We start from the raw sequence: 11,431 nt of genomic DNA, 5'->3' as shown, positions 1-11,431 counted from the left end.
AAAGGCTACAAGCAAGTCCTCTTCCCAGTCAATGGCATTAAAACCTTCAAACTGTCCAAAGCTTTGATCGTTCAGCATGTCTTGCTTGTAGGATCCCTGTGTATTCAGCCTCCTCACTTACGTGGGCAAAGCCAGTCAGGTGGAATGGAGCAGGGGAAGAGTCTGGAACAATCTATATAGACCACAGAGTCTGCCCACAGTCCATAGACTCAGATAGACTTTCCTTCTATTTCACATGATACATGGCTTTGTGGTGGCCTGACATTTAAGAGGACAGCATAGGGACAGTAAGTTAGAAGGGCACAAAGATTTTTAGGAGGAAAAAAAAACCTGTTGGTTTTGTATGGAAGAAAGAAAACATATGAAGGAAAGATACAGAAACCATGAAAAGAAACTTACCAGTTAGAGTATTGCTGGTTTATTTAATAAGGAAATAAGTCTACTCACTTCCATTTTCCCTGGGGCATCTCCAGAGCAAGGCACAGAGTCAGCACTGACATTCCTAAAGCTTCTGTCCACCAGTTCAGCTACACTTTTAACACTTGGTCCACAAAGAAGTAAAAATGAGCTGCTCTGGAAGTCGCTTCTGCAAAAATCATGGTATCTCATCTGCCATCTGCCAACCAAATGAGGCACCAGACCATACCACTAGTGTTAGCATGATTTCATATTTAATAACAGTAATAATACAACTTTATAATTGAGAGCTTAAATAATTTTGCCATATATTTAACATGATCTTAAAGACAGGGGGCTGGAGAGATGGCTCAGTGGTTCAGAGCACTGGCTGTCCTTGGAGAGGATCTGGGTTCAGTTCCCACCACCCACATGGCAATTAACAACTGTCTGTAACGCCAGTTCCAGGGGATCTGATGCCTCCTTTTGATCTCTGGGGGCATTGCACGGCATGGATGCCCTTACTCACATGGAGGCAATACACACATATACATAAAATAAAAATAATAAATAAAATACTTTTAGAAGCCAAGACAAGCCCTCTAGCATGTCCATAAAGTGATAATGATATTAAGAATATCATAGGCCTGTTGTGAAGACAAGATCAGACCATGTGTGGAAGGTGTTTTACAAGGCTCCTGTGTCCTAAGAGTTAAATATCTCTCCTGCTCTTCCCTAGTCACCACCATAACCTCTGCTCACACCACTTCCATCAGTGATGTGTGGTCATTAATGAAGCTGTACATGAGGTCCAATTCAGCCTCCATCATTTGTGATCTAAATGAATTTGGGAAAGTTATTTAACTTTTTCTACATCAGTTTTCTCATCTGGAAAATAAAGACAATGCCATATAATTTCGTTCTTTCTATTTTGTTTCTAGTACCTATCATTTATCTTTTTTTATTATCTGCCCATATATCAACATACCTATCTGTCTTCTACTATATATTGTGTATTCTGTAATCTTTCTGTCTATCAACCTATCAATCAATCAACCTATCTATCTATCATCTATCTATCTATCTATCTGTCTATCTATCTATCTATCACCTATCTATCTATCTATCTGCCTACCTCAATGAGATAATAAAAAAGAATACACAAGCTAGGTCAGAGTAAGCACTGAAGTAATACTAACAATAATTATTCTTATTTTATTTTCTGTGTGTGTGTATGTTTGCATGTGCACGTGCCATAGTGCCCATGTAGAAGACAGGACAGCCTTCAAGAGGGGTTCTTCTCCTTATAGCATGTGGGTTCCAAGGACTGAACTCAGGTTAGCAAGCTTAGCAGCAAGTACTCTTATCTGCTGAGCCATCTCACTGGCTCCTTATTTTTTAATTAGCACACGATACTTACACATGTTTATAGAGTGTAGTGTGACATTTTAATACATGCATACACTGTGCCACAATCAAATCAGGCTATTTAATTCTTCCATTGCTGCAAAATTTATGATAATGATGTCATTTCTGATTTTGACCTCTGCTTTATGACTAAGAACAATTGTCCTCCAAATGTGGCATGGAGAAGATACATGGTGGCCCCTTTCTCGGGTAGTCCATGGACAATGCTGTATGCCTTCTCCTCTCCTTCTCAAAGTGTATGGTGGAATTTACCAGAGACTTGAGAATGTGGTGGTTGAAGATGGAGTCTAGCCTTGCTCCAGCTGTCTTCTGTTAAGCACTGAAAAGATTTACAAAAATATGAAATAATGAGCCTCTCTTTAATGGCTTACAAAATAAAATTATTTTCATAAAAAAGTCCTATAAGCTGAACATGGTTGCACATACATGTGATTCCACCACTGAGGTGGTTGGTACCACAGGTCATCCTCAGCAAGTTGGAGGCAAGCCTGAGCTATATGCGACCATATCGCAAAAAGCCTGTGTATGTGTTGTGTGTATGTTATGTAAGTTTATGATGAGTTTATTGATTTTATTAAAATAAATAATCCATTTTAATTTCCAATGTAGAAAATACAAAGAGAGATTATCCAGGCAGACAGAAGTTCTCTAGGAACCAAGCCTGTATATGGGTCCTCAGACAACAGAGCTTAGAAAGCATTATCTTAGCCCATTAAGCATTATAATTGTGGACATCGTCAAGGTCACTTGCTAGAGATTTGAGTGAGAATGGTGTCAAGTTTCCAACCAAAGCTGTGTGAGAAGACCAAGTGGTCACTGAAATATACCACACACTAAGAGCCATGGCACCCCACATATACAAGAGTGGCCAGTGGTCAGCCCTCCCTTTAACAATTTGGTACTGTTAGAGGGCTCTGTATCAAAAGGCCTTCTTCGTAAGCCCATTCTGTTAACATGATATTCAAGACAATGGACATTTTCCAGCATCTTAAGTTTTATCCTAAGTGATCCATCACTGCACTGCTAAATTCACATACAATGTTGCTTGCTGACCAAAAAGAGGAGTCTGGGGTTGATACTCTTTTAAGCTCTGGTTTCAAAGTCAAAACTGATTCCCAACACAGGTTTTCATTCCCAAATGTCAAACAAGAATTCTTATCTATTTAATAGTCACTTTATGCTTTTTAGAAGTTCAAAACTAATCCCTAAAGGGACTAGGTCAAGTTTTTCCCAATCGTGTCCTCCCATCATAGAGCACTAAGCTTTGGCCATCAGGAAATACTTTGAGATACAAGGACACAAAGGAAGAAAAATAAACAGGCAAAGTTTTGAAAAAAACAAGCTGTATGTGGTGTTTCTTTGTCTTAGCATTTGATACTTGAGCATATAACAGTGGAACAAATCAGTTTTAAGTAGCGAATATTCTGACTCTGAGTTCCCACCATTACCTCGGTGCACTAGTGACACCTGCTACGATATTTAAGCCCTTTTGTCTCAGAAACTTCGGATTTTTACACACATATACACACACATATATAATGCATTTGGTTGGGTAGGGTTGAACTTTTTGGTAGCAATTCAGAGCTTGCCTTCTGGGGTGATGGTACAGGTTTGCATGCATTATGCAGAATTTTCTGCTAAATGCAATGGGCTTTGGAAATTGAATTAGTTCATTTCACTCCATGCTTGTTTGACATAAATGTCACATTTATGCTGAATAACTCTATCATTTTTCTATTTCTGATCCAATAATGCTAATCCTTGAAATGTTACCCCAGACAGGCTCTGACTACACAGTGCCAAATATCCATTTTGAAATAACAAAGCTTTGTTTCAGAATCCTGATGTTTCCAAATCTTATATTTATCAAGATGGAGTCAAATTACCTGGATATTGAACTATTTACATTCATATAAAGATATATGGTATGGTAGAAAAAGCAGAAATAAACAACACGAACCAAAACCATTTTCATCAGACTCTGGGACATCACAGAGCTACACAATTCCATTCTGTTATTGTGACCAAATTTAATAATTCCAACCAAATGGGATCAGATAAATTTGTGTATAGAACACAATGTACCAAGAAAGAGAAACTGAGTATTTTTACTACAGAAATAATGTGGAAGAAAGGTTAAGCCTGGAGAAATAAATGTGAGATCCATGGGGCAAGGTCAAGATGAAAGGATCCCTTTGTCCCCCTTCATGGTGGGCCTGGGCAGAGCTAGCTTTCTCTAGCCACAAACAGGGTCACTGAGTTGCTTTTCCTTGCTTGCAGCTTGATTGTTGTGGCACTTCAGAAAGGCAAGCGCCGTGACTTTGGAAGGCGGGGAGGCATCCAAGGTAGAAGCCCTAACTGTGGCAGACTTATAGGTAGGAGTTCCTGCTCCCTGTTTCCCAGACCAGCAACTATCAGAATGGACTACCTACTCAATGGGAATCATCATTCATTCATTCATTCATTCATTCATTCATTCATTCATTCCAGATCATTTTCTTAACTCAAGGCTTGGAAACGCAGGCAGTAAACCACTGCAGTATTTACAATCCACTAGTACTGGGTACTGGCTTATTTTGTCTTAAGTGCCTAATTTAGATATTTCTTAAGACAAAAGCCCACACAGAGCAGACTGGCCAATATAAGGGCAATCTTCTAAAATCTAGCCAGGTTTGGGATCTACCCTGAAAGTTGTTGAGTCATCTAAGGATCCTAAGATTCTCTCTCTCTCTCTCTCCCCGCCCTCCCCTCTTACTTTGCCATCACTATTCCCTTTCTCTTTCTCTCATCAGACCTATAGCATTCAAATATTGAAGCTCAACTTAGTCATTTTCTGGCAAATTTGAGAAAAAGTCAAGTCATATTTTAATCCTAAGCTCTAAACTCTATTTTTTTCTATTTTTTCCAGATGAACCACAACATGGATTTGGTTTAATGAATCATCTAAATAATTCACATCTGTGTCATTTTACGTTTTGTTTGCAATGTGTGAAAAGAGAAGTCTAAATGAAGCTTTTAATATAAACAGTGCTGGTAAATTGTCAACAGAATGACCACGCTCACTTCAACCTCCTTAGAGAAACTGAAGGATTGACCTCTATGCATTGAAACAGTTTGATTCAGCAAATGAGCCATCTATCCTATGCGTATTGAGTGCCTACCATGTGCCAGTCTCAGAGATGAGTTAAGTAAAACACATATTTTAAAGAACTCGTAGTCTTAGATGAGACACAAATGCAAGCATAATTTCTTACTAGTATTCAGGCAGGCATGGGTGCTTCATGAACTACCATTAACAAGCACCATTATATATATATATATGTGTGTGTGTGTGTACATATGTATGTATATTATACATACATTTTTATATATGTGTATATGTTATATATTTATATATGCATGTAGTTTATATATTCTACCTGCTGCTGAGTACTCTGTCAAAATAGCCTAAAAATCCTAGGAACTGCCTCGTTATTTTTTAATTCTCTATTTCCAAGGCTGCATAATTAATCTTTAGACTAGCTACAGTTTAGCACCTGTTGAATGATATTAGAGGAAATCATCTGTGTTGCAAATAGAGAATGTGTTGGGGAGGCTGGACTCAAATGGATCCAGGTTTTGCTGTCTTTCTCCTTCTGTTTCAGCAGACAAATAATCTGTTGCAACTTTGCTGCTTCTCTTCCACAGCTTGGCTCTGTTCCCGTGCACCATTTTGTTCTAGGGGATGCCTAAACTGATTCTTCAGTGTTAGCCAAAACAAATGAGGAGCTTGGCTCTCGGTCTGGTTGCAGCAGCTGCTGTGATCGAAGTTCTCTGCACCTAAGACAGTGGGGCAGCCTTCCGTTTGACAGATGAACACATTTTCATTACTAGGGAAACAGGAAGCATTGTATAATGGGGGGGTGGGGAGAGGGTGAGAGGGAGTGAGAGAGAGAGAGAGAGAGAGAGAGAGAGAGAGAGAGAGAAATCTGGAAAGCCACTTTGTTCTTTCTTGTATCAATCACATTATTGTTTGGCTACAATGTTGGAGAGGAGGTTGGTGAGTGGGAGTCTGATACCCAGCCTTGAACTTCTCTACCCTTCAGACTAGCTGTGAGCTGACAGCTGGATGCTTTCTTGACCCCAGGTTGCCTCAGCCAGTAAAATCCTTTGCAGATTTGTTCTGGGAGAGTGTCTCTTCATGCATACAGCAAAGGGCATGGAGAGGCCAAGAGGTCTAGGGGAATCCACACATAAAAGAAAGGGAAAGAAACATTCGATGCTTTCCTTTTTTTATGGTCACACAATGAAGTGAAATTGAAAGTGACTGTTCTAAGGCCATCAGAGACTTTGGTGCTGATTTGGACACTGCAGTTAATTCAACCACACAGACATGCATAGAGGTTCTTCAGAGAACAGAACCTATCTCCACGGTGCCAAGTCATGGCAGATTTTCCTTCATGACTTTGTATTCACAATACTTTAAGAAAAATGGCAATGTGGAAGGCATCCTTGATCTCCAGATTTTGAGGGTGCCTAGATAACTGTGGGTGCCCATCACTGCTGTGGGAAAACCCAAGGAGCAGAAGATACTTGTGGGAAAGAGAAGCAAAGGAAAATGGTAAGAAAACACATAGCCCTTAGGTATAAAGTTGCAAATGGAATGATAAAAGTTTAACGTAAGTTTAGAGGAGTGTCTTCAAGGATGACAGGGGTCTGGCGTCCTCAGAGATATGTGACTTCTGGATCCTCACTTCTAATTATCACTTTGATAAAAACGTGTTTACCATGTAAGCTGCTGAAGGGCCCGGATTGCCAGTAAAGAAAGCTAATGGACTGGCATGCAGTGCTTGTTTAACAAAGGGACACGTTCTGAGAAATGTGTCATCAGGTAGCCTTAGTGTACAATCAGAACATACTTAAACAAAGATGGCCGTGATGTCTTTAGACCATGCCATTTGATGGGAACACCATTCTCATGTGGTCAGTGTTAAGTGGAAATATTATTTCAGTGTGCATGACAATACTGAATAACTACCATTGACACTATGATCGGTATTTTATTTGAGGACATATCAGAGCAGCAAAAACAATGTGCTTAGATTAGTTGTTATGTACACCAAGGAAGCCGAGGCCTGGACTTTGTATCACATAGCTCAGTGACACAGGAAGCATGCCAGTGCAGGCCTTGGTAACTCCAAAGGGCTTTTGAATGTGCAGAACTCTGCTTCACTCAGGCCCCTACCCTTGCCCTCCTACATCCATATTAGATACTCTAACAACTCACAGCTCTTCTTCTTTCTTGACTTGCACAATATCTCAGCTGTCTCTACACAAGACTCCAGGCTGCTAAAAATTGATGAGAGTTGGTGGGATGGATCCTGTGCCATTACCAATGGGTCAGGTGAGGAGGAAGGGAACGAGCCCCATTCATTAGATATTTGCTGAAGACTTGCTGTATAGCAATGCCATTCATTAGTTATCATGGCTCATGTCTCCATTATGCTAATTAGTGGCTCCTGGAGGACTCACTAAGGCCATCTCTCACTTTGCATCTGTCACCGCACAGGCACAATGCTTACTCTTTTGATGCCAAAGAGCTTGCTCACTCACAGCATCTCTAAGTTTCTTCTCATCTATTATCTGGGGTTTTAAAAGCATTGGATGAGGTCTTTTTGTGATTGTAACAGTAATAGCAGAAAAGCGATGGGATTTGGTCAAGGGTATGCAGTGCCAAGCAAGCAAAAATCAACCATCTAACTGATGGTTTCCTCTTATAGACCAAGAATATAATGACATGCCAATCTAAGTTTCAGTTAAATGCCTAGGAGTCCTTATTCCAGTTTGCTTTCCTGTTGCTGTGATAAAGCCCCATGACTAAATGAAACTTGGGGTAGAAAGAGTTTGTTATTATCTTAAGTGTTAGGTCACAATCCATCGCTGATGGAAATCAGGACAAGAACTGGAGGCCAGAACCTGGAAGCAGGAGCTGCAGCAGAGAACATAGAAAAAGCTGCTCACTGGCTTGTTTCCTCTCGCTTGCTCAGCTGCCCAGGGATGACACCGCCCACAGTGGGCTGGGCCCTTCCACATCAACCAGCAATCAAGAAAATGCCCCGCAGACACGCTCACAGGCCAAGCTCATGGAGGAAACTCCTCAGTTGAAATTCCCTCTTTCCAGGTATGTCTAGGTTTCTGTCAAGTTGACAAAAACGAACTATAACAAGTTGTTTGCAAAGCTAATCACATTTTAATTGTTTACTAAACATGCTACATCTAGAAAGAGCTTCTGGCATACTTTCTCCCCTCAAGCTTCCATCCCTTCCTCTCTTCTTATCTTTAATTACCCTTTTCCTTTGCTCTGTGCAAATGAATTTGTTCCCATGTACAACCAAGGATATTTTTGTAAGGAAAACATTTTATGCCATCATTTCCAGTGAGTAGAATAATAATGTATATGAGCTACTTAATTCCTAAGTCTCCTGATTTCCTCATTTGTGGCATGAAATATCAGTATCCCTCTTAAATACCAGCATTTTAATTAATTGTGCCTGCAAAAATGTCTAACATATAATAGACCTTTAGCAAATATTAGCTCTTGTCATTCGCATTGGTGCAGTGTGTCTATGGAGTGGCATAAAGAAGGAAAAGTAAAGGGCTAGAGAGACAGTTCAGAGCACTGGTTGTTCCTGCAGAAGACCCCAGTTTGAATCTCAGCACCTACACGGTAGCTAGCAACTGTGTGTAATTTCAGTTACAGGGTATCTGACGCCATCTTCTGGCCTTCGCAGGCACTGCACAACATGGGTGTGTTTACATGCATGCATGCATAACATTCATACACATAAAAAATAAAAATAAATTTTAAAAAATTTTGAAGAAAAAAAGAGCTATTAGCACCATAGCCTCTTAATACATGTTATTGCATTATTACTTTTATGTATATGTTTATGTGGTGTATATGTGTTCATGCTTGTGTGCAGGTTTGTGTATAAAGGCCAAAGGTCAATACTGGGTATCTTCCTCTATCATTTTCTACCTTACTTTTTGAGACAGGGTCTCTCACTGAACCTGGACCTCACTGGTTTGGCAAGACTAGCTACCCAGCAAGCCCCAGGGGTCTATACCTTCCCAGCACTGAGATCAAAGGTGTTTACAGCCACACCCAGCTTTCATCTGGGTACTAGGGATCCACGCTCAAGTCTTCATGCTTGCCCAGCTAAGCCCCTATATTATTACTTATAGATTATGATTCCCTCTTCCCATAAATTATTGTGTGGCATAATTTTGCTCTGATATCTATTGATCAAAAATCAATAATCACAAACATCAAAGTCAACTATTACTCCTGCTGTACCCATGGTATTCTCTCAGGGAAACCACCCAGCTCTTCCCTGGACACGCACATTATCAGCTAAGTTTGCCCTCAAACCCATCTGTTGATTTCCTTTAGCAGTTTATATTATACCACTCAGATACCATATTGGACTCTGAGCTCCACGAGGATTGGAGTCTCCAGGGCTAAACAGAGAAAAGTAGAAAATAGTACATCCAGTTTTGAAATCCTCCCAGCCTGTCTGGCATTTCTACCAGAGGATCTGTTAGGCCTGTCATCTCCAGCCAGCAGGGTCTGGGCTACTTCTCAAATGTTAAAGAACATCCCATTAATGTACACTTTCAAACCCTTCTCTGATCAAATTTTTTTCTCATTTAATGGACTCTATGTTATCACATAGTCTTCCTTATTCTCTGACTCTGAGCGCGCACGTGTGTGTGTGTGTGTGTGTGTGTGTGTGTGTGTACTCCTGTATGTGTGTGGTGGGACTTTTTTGTTTTTCAGTGGTTTGTTCCAGACTTTGAAATATAAATATATGACTAATCTAAGTCTACTTGTTAAAATATTATTATTTTTATTTTATGTGTATGAGTATTTTGCCTGCAAGTGTGTAAGTGCACCAAGTGTATGCAGTGCCTGCAGAGGCCAGAAGAGAGTGTCTTCTGGAACTGGAGTTACAGATGGTTGTGTGTTGCCATGCTGGGAATTTATCCTGGGTCCTCTGGAAGAGCAGACAGTGCTCTTAAACAGTAAATCATCTCTCCGGCCCCAACCAAGTCTACTTTCAAATAGCATTCTACTGTTTCACAGATAGGGCAAATGTCTTAGAGCATTTCCAGGTCTCCCTCCCACACCTTATAACACTGTTGTCCCTTTAAAAATCATACTAAATAACCTATAACCCCTGAACGCATTGATGCCATCATTTTGAACAAAGTATTATCTGTTAGATCAATTAAGGACAGGAAAAATAAAAGGTGGTACATTGTCTTCATGTTTTCTCTTTCTAATTTCTTCCTTCTTTATGGCGCTCTGAGTTTCTGACCTCTTCCGTTTTCCTTCTCTTTGAAATTATTCTTTTAATATTTATATAGTGGAGATGTATTGCAATAAATTTCATCACTTTTGTTTGTCTGAAAAAAACTTCAACTCTGCTTTTAAATGTTTTTATTGGGCTTTTTAATGGTAGTTTGTTGATGTCTTCGTTTTAACTGTGTAAATATTTTATTTCACTCTTTTTGTGCTTGATAGTTTGTGCCAAAAAAACTCAGGGTGATTCTTATCCTTGTTTCTTGGTAGTAAAGTGGATTCCTGCTACCCACCACCACCCCCAGCTTCTTTTGGATTTTTTCTTTGTTTCATGTTTTCTGAATTTTATATGCATAAGTGTAGAGTTTGAGAAGGGGTCTTAATCATATTGGTGTCTGATCTTCCTAGATCTGTGGTTTGATGTCTATAGTTACTTTTAGGAAACTCAGCTAGCATCACTCAAATATTTCTTCTATTCCTTTCTGCTTTTTTCTTTGGTAGTCCTAGCACATAGATGCTGCACTTTTTATAACTGTCATGGCCTGGATTTCTGTGCCCTTTTCTTCATTCTCTGTATCTTTGCCATTGCCTTACTTACACTCTTGGAAATTTTTCTGTCTTTAAGCTCAGATTCTTTTTCATTATTTTTTATTTCTTCTTTGACAATTTCACACACATATGTAATGTATTTTAATCATATCAACTCTCCCCACCCTTGCCTCTCCCAAGAGACTTCCCTCCCACCTTCATGTCTGCTTTTTAAAAAATATCCCTTTTTCTGTCTTTAAGCTCAGATTCTTTTTCATTATTTTTTATTTCTTCTTTGACAATTTCACACACATATGTAATGTATTTTAATCATATCAACTCTCCCCACCCTTGCCTCTCCCAAGAGATTTCCCTCCCACCTTCATGTCTGCTTTTTAAAAAATATCCCACTGAAGGAGAAGAATAGTAGGCAACAGACCTTAAGAAGGGAGATTTGGATAAAAATTGGGTTAGATTAGGGGAGGGGGGAGGGAAGGGTATATGAGGAACCTAGGGGATAAGGAGAAAGAAGCAGTTCAACAGAGGTAGGATCATGGGAGCAAGGGTAGTAGCTGGGAAGGCACACGGAGTGAAGAGAGAGACTTCAAAAGTGAGAGAAAAATTGTGTATTTGGATGTGGATGGGGAAAACTCAATGGAGATGGATGAAGAAAACAGTGGAACAATTGGGCATATCTGTTAGAGGAAGGGGAAGGAAGGGATCTAAAATAGAGTG

The 11,431-nt window shown here is 39.8% G+C and overlaps 2 long non-coding RNA genes across 6 annotated transcripts in view; one reads left to right on the top strand and one right to left on the bottom strand.

The window, feature by feature from the left end:
• Positions 1 to 1,589: 1,589 nt before the first annotated feature.
• Positions 1,590 to 11,431, bottom strand: part of LOC115068955 — a 74,261-nt gene continuing 64,419 nt past the window's right edge. The window contains exon 4 of the long non-coding RNA XR_003848315.1: positions 1,590 to 2,143. This is a non-coding gene — a long non-coding RNA (uncharacterized LOC115068955). The remainder of the gene's footprint in view (positions 2,144 to 11,431) is intronic.
• The window catches only part of LOC115068954, a 23,228-nt gene continuing 16,811 nt past the window's right edge, over positions 5,015 to 11,431 (top strand). The window contains exons 1-2 of one of the 5 annotated variants that reach the window (XR_003848312.1): positions 5,015 to 6,424; positions 7,127 to 7,984. This is a non-coding gene — a long non-coding RNA (uncharacterized LOC115068954). Of the gene's footprint in view, positions 7,985 to 11,431 lie in introns of all 5 variants that reach the window. The other 4 variants (XR_003848313.1, XR_003848314.1, XR_003848311.1 and 1 more) reach the window with 4 other exon arrangements.

Source organism: Nannospalax galili, unplaced genomic scaffold (genome assembly GCF_000622305.1).
Source record: "Nannospalax galili isolate Female #2095 unplaced genomic scaffold, S.galili_v1.0 scaffold229, whole genome shotgun sequence".
Classification (NCBI taxonomy): Eukaryota; Metazoa; Chordata; class Mammalia; order Rodentia; family Spalacidae; genus Nannospalax; species Nannospalax galili.
This window is presented reverse-complemented; position numbering and strand designations above follow the sequence as displayed.